The sequence below is a fragment of the Anastrepha ludens genome, chromosome 5 (genome assembly GCF_028408465.1).
Source record: "Anastrepha ludens isolate Willacy chromosome 5, idAnaLude1.1, whole genome shotgun sequence".
Taxonomy (NCBI): Eukaryota; Metazoa; Arthropoda; class Insecta; order Diptera; family Tephritidae; genus Anastrepha; species Anastrepha ludens.
Window position 1 is genome coordinate 58,104,920 of NC_071501.1, and position 14,094 is coordinate 58,119,013.

The 14,094-nt window shown below is 35.0% G+C and overlaps 1 protein-coding gene across 1 annotated transcript in view; it reads left to right on the forward strand.

Moving 5' to 3' along the window:
- LOC128863483 (uncharacterized) overlaps positions 1-14,094 on the forward strand; it is a 107,093-nt gene that overhangs the window by 66,006 nt on the left and 26,993 nt on the right. The window lies entirely within an intron of this gene.

Consider the following 14,094-nt stretch of genomic DNA (forward strand, 5'->3'; position numbering starts at 1 on the left):
TTGTAATTTTATTTTAAAATAATAGATATCTACTGAGGTGACGACATACTACTGTGGGCAAAAAGTAAGGTGAATTTGGTTGTAAAATGAAAAATCTTTATTTATTCTTGTAAATAAATTTCATCCCCTTCAAAATAATCCCCTCTCGATGAAATACACTTATGCCAACGATTTTTCCAATCCCCGAAACATGCCAAATAGTCCATTTCCGGTATAGCCATCAGCAGTTGGTACTTTTTCCCCCGGGCCCGGAGTTTCCAGAGGGGCCCGGACTCGAGACTCACTATAACATAATACGCATTTTGATAAATAAAAAAAATTTGAAGGGTCCCGCATCTCAAGTTTCCCCCGAGGCCCGAATACTCTCTCCACGGCCCTGTATATTACTGATAATGACATTCACATGAAAGTTGGCCCAGATGTTATTAACAGTGCTACCAACTCATGAAAAAAATAACTAGAGCGAAATTTTAATCCCGCGAACTTTGACAAATAAATTCACCTTACTTTTTGATAGGAGGATACGCGAAAATAAATTGCTTTATCTGTATTCATCATGGTGTCTAGAATATATGTATGTACATAGGTATGAATATACTTACATATGCGTGCATATGTATATATACGTATGTATGTATATGCATTCTACCATTGTTGTGTGGGTATGTATGTATATCTAAATTTTAGACACAGGTAGGCAATTAAATTGTCTCGATATTGACAAGCTGCAAAACATTGTTGCCGTTTTTCGATAAGAATGCAATAACAAAGAAGAAAAAAATACGTAAATGAACACTTTTGCCACCAGTCAATATTAAAATGCATGCAAACCTAATACAAACACGCTCTGAAAGATGGGCTTGGGTTACATATTTTTATTGGATTTGACTAGTATCATATTTTGCACATTTGAGGAGAAGGTGTATTGGAGTCTCCGGGGATTAGTCGCAAAAACGACAAGAGCCAGTGGACCATATCCCAGTCCTGTGCAGATGACTGCGCAATCTGAATGGCCTGTGAGAATGGCCGAGAGCATTCTCAGTTTAACCTTAGGGAAGGTTATGAGTAGAGATCGGATTTTTATGCAAATTGAATATTTTATTATGATGAGTTTCTACCTAGGTGCGAACTACATGTGATGTTAAACAAAATATGCACTTGCATAAGAATCCGATTTCTAGTTATGAGTTTCTTAAACCTCTTTTGAACACATAAAATTGGAGCGATTCTGAGACTTTCCGCAGAGTGAATAAATACAAGTTAAAGTAAACATATTGGGAGCTGAGACAAGCCTTCATTGCATTGCGCTATGGGCAAGGTATTCGAAGAAATCGGGAAATCGGTGACGTACAGATAAAAGGGTGTCCTAAAGAAAAAAAGAACGACCAGTAAGAGGTTCTACAGTCTGGCTCATTTGGTATTTTTCTAAATCATATGTTGTTATGACAGTTGCAGCTCTTTCTTATTAGAAATCTTGACAGAAAGTCAGTGTCATATCTCCGCTATGCTTCCACTCATTTTATTTTTTTTTAATAGATCCCTCGAGGTAAGAGAAATCATTACCGCCCGGAAGGCCATTTTCATAAATTCTATTTTTTCAAATAGAAATATTGCCGGTACTTAGCAGGTTACAAAAATAAAAATATGGAAGAAGTGATGGTTGCATTTTATTTGCTTTAAAATAAACTCGAAAATGAAACGAGGTAATGTTTTCTTGAATGCAATGTTTAATAAAAAGAAACTTGTTTATCTTTTCAAAATGCCGATAAGAAAATTCTGGCCACTTTACGAAACATGCAAGACCCATTTTGACTGGAAAAAAATACTTTCAGGAGGTGATTTTCGATTTTCGAAATTATTGTGCTGGGGCTTTATCCAAGAATTAAAACCGCATGATAACTATGCTCGGTAATCAAGAATTCCATTTGAACTTCGAGAAATAAGGTTTCGAGAAATATTACCTATAAGAGTCGTAACGTGTGGGGGTAGCCAAGACTTAGATTTAACTTAGTTTTCATATCCACTTAAAGATTGTTACTCAACAAGTCATCACGATAGCACCAGCCATACAAGTTTTTCATACACTTAAAATTTATTTGTTAACAAAAATTTAAAACTGCCTAGGTCATGCTGTGCAATGTATAAACTAATGAGGACGTACATTTTTTCCATGCCACTTCCCAAGTTCAACACATTCTAGGGTATGAAAGTTTAATTTTTAATTTTTTCCATTTTTGTTTAATGGTAAAATAATTTCTGGCACTACCAACTTCTGCGAGATTATTATTCGACATCCGACTTTAAAATAAATATAAATAAACTATTTTTCAAGTGCAAAATGCATTTCTCACAAAGTATTTAAGTAAACGCTTAAAGAACAATAGACCATATCTTGCGTTCGGCTCAATCACGTTATTGTCGCTCTTAATTTGAGTTTCATGCACTTAATTCCATTGCTTCATGAAAGTATCAAGATTTTTTATGTATTCGGTGAGTCCATAAGCATCCATAATCCGTTTTACTAAATTCACCATGTTGATGGGTAGTTTTTACCTACAGCCTTTAGAGTGGTTTGAACACTTAATTTGATCTTTTATCTAGTTTGCAGGATATGGATACTCCCAACTCTGAGTGGTCTTCGCACGCAAAAGTTCTCGTTATCTGCGTTCGCAGTTGCTCCTCTTTGTGTGAATTAATTTACATTGGCACAAATATTCCATGGATTTATAATAGAATATCACATTACTTTTAATAGTGTGAAACTTTATAGTTGAGTTTCTAGAAATTATTTTTTATAACATATCCTGTAAAGTCTTTTAAGCCCTTTTGATGTTGTTATTGTTTGTTTTTCAGTACTAAATACAAGCGTAATCCACAAAATTGGTTAGCTCATATCTAATTTCAAAAACCCCCCCAAACAAAAAATTGTTATGTATGCCTATTTTTCATAGGGGAGAATATACCCAAAAGCAATTTTGAATCATATTATTAATAAATAAGGAGAAACATTTTTTTCACCCGTTTTGTAAAGCCTAAGAGCAAAAAGGGTGCGCTTTTAATAAGACAATGTCATGTCTTTTGTACTGATTTTATTGCTTCACCTGTATAATTGCACCATGCATTTTTACAGAGGTTTGCTTTGTTTGTTTGTTTAATATGTCTTTATATTCGGCAGTTCGCCTTAACACGTTGCCATATGCTTTATATTTGTATGAAAAATGGCCTATTGGATGACTATTATTCAAAATAGATGAAAAGTGATACGGCAGCATAATTCTCTCGCGGCTTTCTTTGCATTTAGAAACTTTACCTACAACTCTTTATGTTTTCTAAGTTGAGTTTTGGTTAACGAGAAACATGCGTTGTTGGCATGATAGGTTGGCCCAGTTGTGTAATATTATATCTAAAGTAGGATACAGACGACGAACATACTCGCTGTCATTTGCCACAGACGGTGAGCGGCTCACACGTGAGGTAGCAGGTGGCAATTCATAATAAGATCGAATATATTTCAATGAAACTTAATAGAAATGAGTAATAATGAAGCATATTACTCTCTATCCAAGCTAGGTGGGTATTGAAAACAGGCGAAAACCATTAATAACCACGCCCACCTCCCTTAAAACGGTATTTAAAAAAAAATGTATCTTTGTTAAAAGCGAGTAAGTCATAATTGGAACAAAAGATAAAGTAAAATTTTGTTAAATGGGCGGTACCACGTCCACATTTGAGTAAATGCGTGTATCTCGATAACGACTTAATAAAACTGGTCGGAAATATTATTGAGCTCGTATAAAGATTGCGTCCTTTTCTATATGCTACGACTAAATTTTCGTCCGTTCCGCTGATACTCGTATTGCAAGCTATGTTATAACTATTATTGTCTATGAATTTATTTGATTCCCAAAATTAACAGCTATCCCAAATTAAATTTTACGAAAATGTGCGCGGGAACATAAAGTTCGGTCCAGACCAGATTTAGCATTCCTTACTTGTTGTAGAGATATCTCGACCAAAGCGCTACTTATTGGAAAATCCTGTAATTTTCTTCCGATTGGCTTAAAGATAAACTTAGCCTAACAATCGGCTAGCTATTTTTGTAGTTTCCGGCCATAAGCGTACGCGACTAAATGGCGAAATTTTGATGTATGACTTCCCACCGTATACGAAAAACTTTTAAATTAAATACGTTTCACTCGTGAACTCAAAGACCACATTGCTTAAATTAAAAAGGCACTTGACTCATACCTATAGCCAAGCACATTTATATGACAAGTAGTGGCGTTGTTTTCTGGGGGTAAGTAAGGGACGGGTGGGATGGGTAGCTCCAGATGTTCACGGTGCAGTCATAAATCGATGTCAATGTGGCTTGCTCTACAGTGTCATTCATTTGCCAGACAAAGGCTGACAAATTCTTTCTTATTTTGCGAAATATTTATTATATTTTAAAAAATCAAACATTTCTTTGTAGAATGAGACACTCATGTACATATGTTTGTTTGTGTATGTACGTTCTGTATATGTTTGTATGTACATATACATATATTTGTTTTCATAATGCATAGAATAAAGAATACTTATTATAATCTACGATGTTATTTTTTATTGTAATACAAAAATAGAATTTTACGACAAAGAAATACTCATTTGAGTTGTATTGTCATTATCTGCAGAATTGAATTTAAGTTTCTATACATAAGTTATACATTAGGGTGCTCTGTCTTTTTAATAAGAAATTTTATAGCCTGTTTCCAACCAATCCTGACTGCAGTTAACACTTAAAAACAGGTCGCGATCTAAGGTACGTGGCCATGCCTCAATATCTCGTTACGGACATCAGTAACTGCGTGACTCATTGTTTCATTGATAACACTCCTTTTTTATTTGGTTCACAGTTAGCCCTAGGACAAGCAACAGAAATACAATTCCAACGAAAACTGAAAGTTTTCGCAATTTAGAGCACTGCGCTATGAAGTAATTTGCCAAAAAGGAAATAAGTAGAAAGATATGTTTTTTTTTTCACATACAGCATACATTTTAATAAACTATCTGCCAATTGAGCATTTCGAAACACTGTATGCACACAGTGCATATCTATGTTACTTGAAATGGCTCATTTGTGCACCAGCTTAGCAAATAATGTCCTGCAATAGAAAATGTCACCTGCGGGAAATCAACAGTTCTCTCTTAGCGCTCTTATGACGCGTATAGCAATGGAACTTTGCACAAATTCAACATTAATGCGGCTCTGGTGCCGAAAAGTAGCAAATTCATACGCATGCATACATACATACATATATAGTATGTTTGTTCATACGCTATTTGAAATTTCACAAGCATTCCTTTGGAATTCTAATGAAATCCTGGCTCCGTAGTGTGCTTTAATTATTCATTTTTATGGTCGCTTGGGTGTGTGAGTGTGCGTTTGCGATTCTGTATGCGTGTGCACGAAAGAATACACGATTATGTTTTGGCGGGCTTCCGTGGGTGTATAACGAAATTAAATTCGCAAAGGACTAACTTTTGCTTGAATTAATACCATATGAAATACGCTTCATTACGAGCATTGCTGTTGTCCCTACCTCTGCATTGTAACTTTTTTTTCATCTATTACATAGTATTACAGTCAACAGTAAAACTCTGCGGACAGATACAAATAATAATTTAAGTAATCTATGAAAAATAATGTGATTTAAAATTATCAGGCGAAAAGTTGAAATAAAAATTCTTTAAATGCTTAATGTGCATATAAATGTGTTTTCTGAAAGTCTTAATTTTTCGGGTAAAAATCAAAATCATTAAAAAGCTTCACTAATTTCTTACCTATTCTGAGACAATTCTTGTGTTTGCAATTCAAAGATGATTGAGTCCCCTTCCTCATTCGAAATCAGTCAATTCTTCACTACTTTGTCCAATAAATCTGGACGTAGGGCGTCAATGGTGGTTGAATATTGCAATGATTCGATTGATGCGTATAGCAAGTTGGAACCAAATCATCGATGCTTAGTTCATTTATTTTTGGACACAAAATGAAAAATTCAGTCAACGCGGGCTTTTTTTCTCATTTCGAAAGAAATAAGGACTAATGATGCTGCCAGCGTGTAAACCGTACTTAGTGCTCTATGAACTTCCTGAATACAGTTCTGGCGTTAAATGATTCAGGATGGCTTGCCAAACTTCACTAAACAAAAATGCCTACACAATTTGACATTCTCAGCTGTCAAACCATAGTTATCGATATCAATAGTTATCCTACAGCTAAAAAATCTTATTAGTCCATGTTTATTTCTCAGCGGTCGAAATGATGCATTCGCATGGTATCTGCTAATTTATGTGCTTCGCTAACCCTAATCATTCGGCGTTTTGCTGTTTAGTGAAAAAGTACCGCATACGAGTAGATATGTTATGTTTAGCACGCGTTGGTGTGAAACTAGTTATGGTACCAAATTCACAACAAGCTGACCACTAGGAAGCAGCATTCTTTGGTACAGGTTATATGGTATGGCGACAAGGGAATTGTTAATAATTACTGATTACGAAATTGCCTGACGTTTTGACAAATTGCGTTCTTGACACACAGAGCAGTATCACCTGCTACTAAGTATTAGTCACACAAGTGCGCGGGTAAATGGGTATACCTATAGTATGTATGTACAGTATGTGTCTATAAGTACATTGGTATGTATGGATTTCTATTTTTGTGTGTATGCACATTAGGGCGTACCATTTTTTTTTCGAAATTAGTGTATGACATATTCGAGTTCTGAACAAACCATATTCCAGAAATGATGTTTAAAGTCCTAACAAGCAGTGAATTATAATTTTTTTTAGTTTTTCTTCACAAAATTTTGTCTAAGAAAAACTACAAATATTTAGAAAATAGAAAATTGTATGTATATGCAGTCTATGACATCAAATAATTTTTAGTTTCTGGACGGGGGATTGTTTTCCTTACCGTCACCGCCATAATATCTTCCCTTTTTCTAAACAACAACACTAATTAAAATCTGAACATAAGTTCATGTGTAGAGGAAGGTGGCACGTCAGTTCGGGCGCCATGTTAACTACCTGATAATCAACTGTTTGAGTCCCGAACAGCGTATGTTCAGAGGTTAGGGGTAGTAAGAATTTTCAAAAAATTGAATTTTTTTTACCTTTTCTTAAATATTGTATGAACATTTGAAGTGAATCCGACAAATACTTTTCGAGTCTTCCAACAATTAGCAAAGGGCGGTCGGGCGCTCCGGAATCGATAGCAAAACTTTAAATGCACTTTTCTCAAAACCATGTTTTTTGAACTGGTGATCACTGTAACTTAAAAACCGCTTGGTAGATTTCAATAACATGTATACTGCTTTTGAAAAACATAAAAAACTCGTGCCTGATCGACGGATTGTTTTTGTTTTTCAAGATTTCGATTTTTTTTAAACATGCTTCGATCAGCCACAAGATTATCTATTAGTAAAACTAATTTCCCTTGTCCGATTGATTTTAGATGAATCTCCAAGGACTTGTGATGATCACCGGGCTCCACATAAACAGCGATAACTTTTACAATTATTCATTTTTGTTTATTGAAATTTTGTCAAAGTCAAGTCGAAATATGATGCATTAATGCTATGTTTTTATTTTTTGTAACATAAAGCAACTGACTAACAACAAAAACAAAAACAAAAATGATTGAAAATCACCATTTTTTCGGGCCTCTGACTACCCCTAACCCCTTAAGGTTGGTTTTATGCGATTTGAATTTAAATTGGTATTGGTACTTTTCGATATAAAATAAAAAAGTGCTATCGCGTACTCATTTAGAGTAGTGCCGTTTGGTATTCTTCGACAGTGATTTTTCAATACCTCCTGGGACTCAAACGAATTGTGACATTTTATGAAACCATACCCAATTCCCAAAAATAATTTCATTTTGGACGTACAAAATAAAAATTAAATAACATATATTATTTGTAAAATATTCTTAGTGGAAGCGTGTTAATTTATTTGTGTGTGTGCGTGTTTGTTTCGCAAATCTTTGGCTTATGTTAGAGAATTTGATAAGTTGCTGACATGCTTAATACTCATCATATGTACATACATATATATGTACATGTGTATATCTACATTTTTTAGGCTGAAAGGATAAATTTTAACATACAGATGCTCAGAAACAAATGTTGAGCAGGCAGATGAAACGTTGACCCACAATATTATTGCATTACAGAAAATAAACAAACCTTTGTGTGCAATGTAGAATGTACGTGCAGATATACATATGTGTGTATGTACATACAGTTTGTCAATAAAATGTTTTGACATATTAAAGTATTCAAGTCATTTTCTTTCTAAATTAAAATCTTTGCTCTCTGTACAGCATATTGAAAAGCGGTTATCTTTTTCTAGAACATATCTGCCTCAACCATAGCTACTACGATGAAGTGAAATTTTACGATGAGGTTAAAATCATGCTGTATTACATCGTTGCGTATAGTGTAGCCATTAAAAGTACTAGAAAGGCGGAATATTATACCGGCAGTGATATATAGCGAACTTTCAGTTCTGATGTGGGGATGCATATCCAGCAAGGGAATGGGTGATTTGGTGTTTATGTATATAAGAAAAGATCGATGCACGATCCAAAACATAAAGCTCATGGTCAGAATGCAACTTCTTTTTATTGCAGTGAAGTATTGGATACACGAAAGCTAAAATCACAGATATTAATCCACTAGAAAACTATTGGGCATATTTAAAGAAAAAGTTGCTAAAATCTCTCAAAAGGTTGGCAAGATCTCAAAAAAGTTATTTTCTAGGAATGGTGCTCAAAAATTGATTCATGTTATGAGGAGCACACTAAAGGATGTTAATGCTCGGGGTAGTCATAGAAAGTACTGATTTACATTTAATTTTTTTATAAAACTTTAAAGCTATTAACTACTAACATAAAAAGACTTTCTTGATAGCTGTGTTTGAAGTGTACCTATATTGTGTTTTGTGTTATTTTTAAACGGAGTAACTGTATTTTCTACTATTGGATTAGTGGATGTTAAAACACTTTCTTGACAAACTGTATGTATACACGATTTATATAGGGTGATCAGATTAGAGGTACTTTTTACAATCGGGGGTTTTCACAGATAACGCGAGTTACATATACAAACATACACACATACATTAAGAATGATCTGATTGACGGATTTATAGCAAAAATAGAGAAAAGATAATATTTTGAATGCTATTTATCGGCCGCAATTCCAAGATGTCAACCGTTTTAAAAATTAACTTTAAGAAGAATAAAGAAAATAATAAATTTGAACTAATATTGTCAAATTCGCATTTATTCCATTTCCGTTCCCATTACGAAAATGCAATGTTGAGTGACCCTATAAAAGCACAAAATGTAAATAGTTTTAAGTCAGTCTTGTTTCTCCGGTCAAATCCAATTTAATAAATAAATAAAAGAAAAACCTTAAATTTTGTTTTTTTATCGCAAAATAAGGAAACGACAACTTAAGTCGCGTGACTTCTACCAAACTAACTACGTAATTTTTTTCAGTATTCATTCATTCAATATTCATTTCATCATGGAAGAAATTACACCTACAAAGTTTACAAATCGTACAATTGAATTACAGAAATCAACGCTCTGTGAAAAGTGTTCATCGCGCGCTCAGGCCAAACATTTTGTTTAGCGATGAGGCCCATTTTTGGCTTCATGGCTACGTCAATAAGCAAAATTGCTGTATTTGGACTGGCACATACCGTTCCATTCCTTGTTACGACATTGATTTGCAGGATCTGGCAACAGTAGTTCTTCACCGCAGAGTTCCAAAAGTTCTAATAAATGATTACACGAAATGTCACGTACTAGTGGCCGCTAGATGCATTTTTGTTTTGAAATTCCGTATATCTATTGCTTACTTCTCTTATTGCTCCATTTAAGTTAAACTTCTAAACACTGAACTAAGAGTTGAGATTGTTACGAGCTTTGAAATAAACTCGTTGTGCGAGTTTAAAATAATTACGAATTTCTATTCGAGCGGCAGGTTAATCACCTACCCTGTCAGAAAGTAGAATAGAATAACGAAACGAACGCAAGACTGAGTCTTATCGAGGGCCTATGCTCCCGAGGGAAGTGAACAAGGAAACAAAAATTCAAGATGAGAAACGGCGCAGTTTTTGTTCGGGGTGGTTTCTCGTTTGACTTAGGTTACGCGGAACCATGACATAAAATTCATGATATGAGATATTATAAGTTAAAGCGAGCTGAGGTCAGCGTGGCGCTCTGAGTATTTCGATCTGCCACAAACAAAAAAAATAATATTAAAAAAAATTTAATTTTTAAAAGCAAAAAAAAAAAAATGCTCATGAATTTAATTTTATTTTCGATCAAAAAAATATATTTAAATAATAAAAGTTATTATTTAGAATAATAAATAAATATTAAATTTATTTAGCAAAGTGCTCCTTCACTGCTTATATATGTATGTATGTATATATAATTGGGGCGTACACCCGTTCTGGGTATTTGGACGAGCTCCTCCTCCTATTTGTGGCGTGCGTCTTGATGTTTGTTGAACAAATGTAGGGACCTACAGTTTCAAGCCGACTCCGAACGGCAGATATTTTTTATGAGGGCAGAAATACACTCGGAGGTTTGCCATTGCCTGCCGAGGAGCGACCGCTATTAGAAAAAACTTTTTCTTCATTTTGGTGTTTCACCGAGATTCGAACCTACGTTCTCTCTGAACTCCGAATGTCTCAAAATTTGATATCCTAGAATAAAAGTTAAAGCTGTGTATAAGAAAATCATTTACATTTTCTTTTAAGTTGGCGGGAAATTATGTAATTGAAGCCTTTTCTCCTTTTATGTAGTTCTCCTGTTATTGTGCCCATGTATATCCTTCAATATCACATAACTCAGTTAATTCTAATCTGGAATATGCGTCTTTGATTTAGAATTCAATTTATGCTTCTCATTTAAATACAATTGAAAGGATTCAACGAAATTTTATTCGATTCGCTGTGCATGCTAATAAATCTGGGGTACCTTGCCAACAGAAGTACCCTACAGTACTTGATGTTGGTTTGTGATGTTATTTGTGGTTCTTTGATTGTCCCGAAGTTCTTGAAATATTGTTCAAAAAACTGTACGTATTTACTATCCATTTAACGTCAAAACGGTCAAATCAAACTACTGTACTATTACGAGGGCTCTTAATGAGTTAATTAATATCTACAGACTACTCGACCTAGATTTTGCTATCCCAAAATTTTTTCCATTCGAGGATTGCGTTCCACTTTTCATACTAGTACTTCTTTGTTCTAGCTTGTAAGAATTACTCATAAGCAATTATGTATATAGTCTGTAAGATTCTTGTAATCATAGATTTAAGTAAAATGAAAGATCCATACTAAATTGTGTTAAATCATTATAAAAGTGGCAAAAGTCAACGAAAAACTGCTGAAATGGTTAAATTAAGTTCAACACGGTTCAACACATTATTGAGCATTATGAACGCAAACACTGTGTACAAAGTAACGCTAACACTGCGCGTAAGCCCATGGAAGGGATCCTAGTTGGATCTTGCAAAGAGTATTAAAAATCAACATGAACAACAGTTTAAAAATATATTGGGAAAATGTGTCCTCCTGAAACTGCCCGCAGGGTCCTAAAATAAGCTGATGTCGTTATGGCTAGATTGAAGTTTGCAAGAGGCCATATAACTAAGGATGAAAGTTTCTGGAAGACCATAATTTTTGCTGAGCAAAGCAAGTTTAACATGTCCAGATCAGACTGCAAAAGTCTTGTTTGGAGAAAAACAAATGCAGTGCCACAACCGAAAATTTTGTGCGCATAATTTTACTTACTTACTTAGGTGGCCACTCTAGCTCTCTCCAGGCGCATCTGCTCCGCGCGCGCCTTCTCCAATTCTGTACACCAAGCGAGCATAGGGTTTCCTCCACCTGGTCTTTCCACCGGAGCAATGGTCTTCCTCTGCGTCGGCTCCCTTGGACTTCGCCCTCGAACACCTTCTTTGCTGGAGCTTCTTCGTCCATACGCACGACATGCCCTAGCCAACGCAGGCGTTGGATAGCGATGCGTTGAACTACGTCAATGTCGGCGTAGAGCTCATACAGCTCGTGGTTCATTCTTGAACGGTAGTCTTCGCCAACGCGCACAGGACAGAAGATCTTACGAAGAACTTTTCTCTCGAACACCCCAAGAGCGGCTGCATCGCTTTGTGACACTACCCATGCCTCTGCGCCATAAAGCAACACGGGTATGATGAGCGTCTTGTAAAGTGTCAGTTTGGTCATGCGAGAGAGGGCTCGACTACTCAATTGCTTACTTAGCTCATAGTAACACCTATTAGCAAGAGTGATTCTCCGTTTGATCTCCAGGCTGATATCGTTGTTGCTGTTAACGGCGGTGCCAAGATACATAAATTCTGGCGCAACTTCGAAAGTATAGTTGCCTGCAATGATGTGCGTTCCTACAAGCCGTGTGCTCCGCGTTGTAGACAGCATATAATGTCAATGTCAACGGCGTACGCAAGGAGCTGGACACATCTGTAGAAAATAGTGCCATAATCAAACACTGTTAAAATTATTATGGATTGGGATAAATATTAGGATATTGAAAGGATGGCTTTTAAATGGTGACTGATTTATTCATCATTATTCAAATTTACATGTCAGATATGAATTAATATGTACATGTGTAGATAAATGAGAAATTGAGTAAAATAAGATAATAAATTAGCTACATCGCAGGGATGTATTATTGGATTTATGTCATTGGATTTATGACCTTACAATTTCTTAAAGAAAAATTTGTTACAAAGTGCCACAAAAACATTCAGGACAATTTTCACTTCTAAAAGGACAACGACCCGAAGTATAAATCGGTGATTGTACAGAATTAGCTCATTTGGAATTACCCGCACATTGTTCAAACACCAGCGCAATTACCAGGTTTGAATGGTTATTGAGAAGTTTAAAGAGGAATGACTAACATTTTCTTCTGAATATCCTACGATGTAGGGGTCATCGGTGCCAAAGAGCCTCCAAGCTGTTATTGACAGAAGGAATACTCTGAAAATAATTAAATCTTTTATTACTACGTATAATAGTTCTAAGCAATATTTTTTAGGGCCGCCCCATTTTAGTTGTGAGTTGCCTTTTTGCTTGTGTTATTCTCTATCCAATATATTGTGAATATTCCAACTTATTTTTTTCTGTATATTTTAAATAAAAACATGCCGCATTACCGACTGGTATATAGTATACATACATAAATTTAGTCAGTTTTGGGATTAAAAATTTGACTGCACCATTTTCGCTATGGGCCACTGTAGATATTAGTGCAAATAAGAATTTCTCCACACATGACTCAAAAAACGAGCCAAACGCAATATGCGCGCAGATTGCATCTAAAGGAGTGAACTAATTTTCCATGCTTAATTTTTTTTACCATTTGTGGGGCAATGCATCCAGTAAATCCAAAAACACATTTTAGCTTCAGTTAGAATTGTATATATATTGAAGTATTTTTAAAAAGGCACACATACTAAGTACTAATTCATAATTACCAGGCATTTGGCGAAATTCGTACGAATCGGAATCATAAAGTTTGCTTTATAAAAGAAGTGATATAAAAATAAAATCCACTCTGTATAGAAAACGGCAAATGTGCATGCAAAGTTGGAAAAACCAACAAGTTTGTAAATCTTTTGATACAATAGTATATTTGTGATTTAAAATGGATTATGTAAAATTAAAATTCTTCAGTAAAGCTCTAGTAAAAATATAGGAGGGGTGTTTATATCAATGTTGTAATGCACTTTGTTAAATTTACCATACACGATGCAAAAGGCATATACAATATATGTAAGTAGGAATCTTGCGTAAACATCAACATCGTTTTGGTCGCGCAAATACCCCGGCCGTCTCATATGCGGAACAAAACCTTGCGCAAATATGCAATTGGTGCAAAAAACTTCTGTCGTGTATTTGGGGTATAATCATAAACATTTTCAGAAATACATAAATAGTATGAAAATTCCATATAACGTAATTTTCCATTGGAATTTTTTGCCG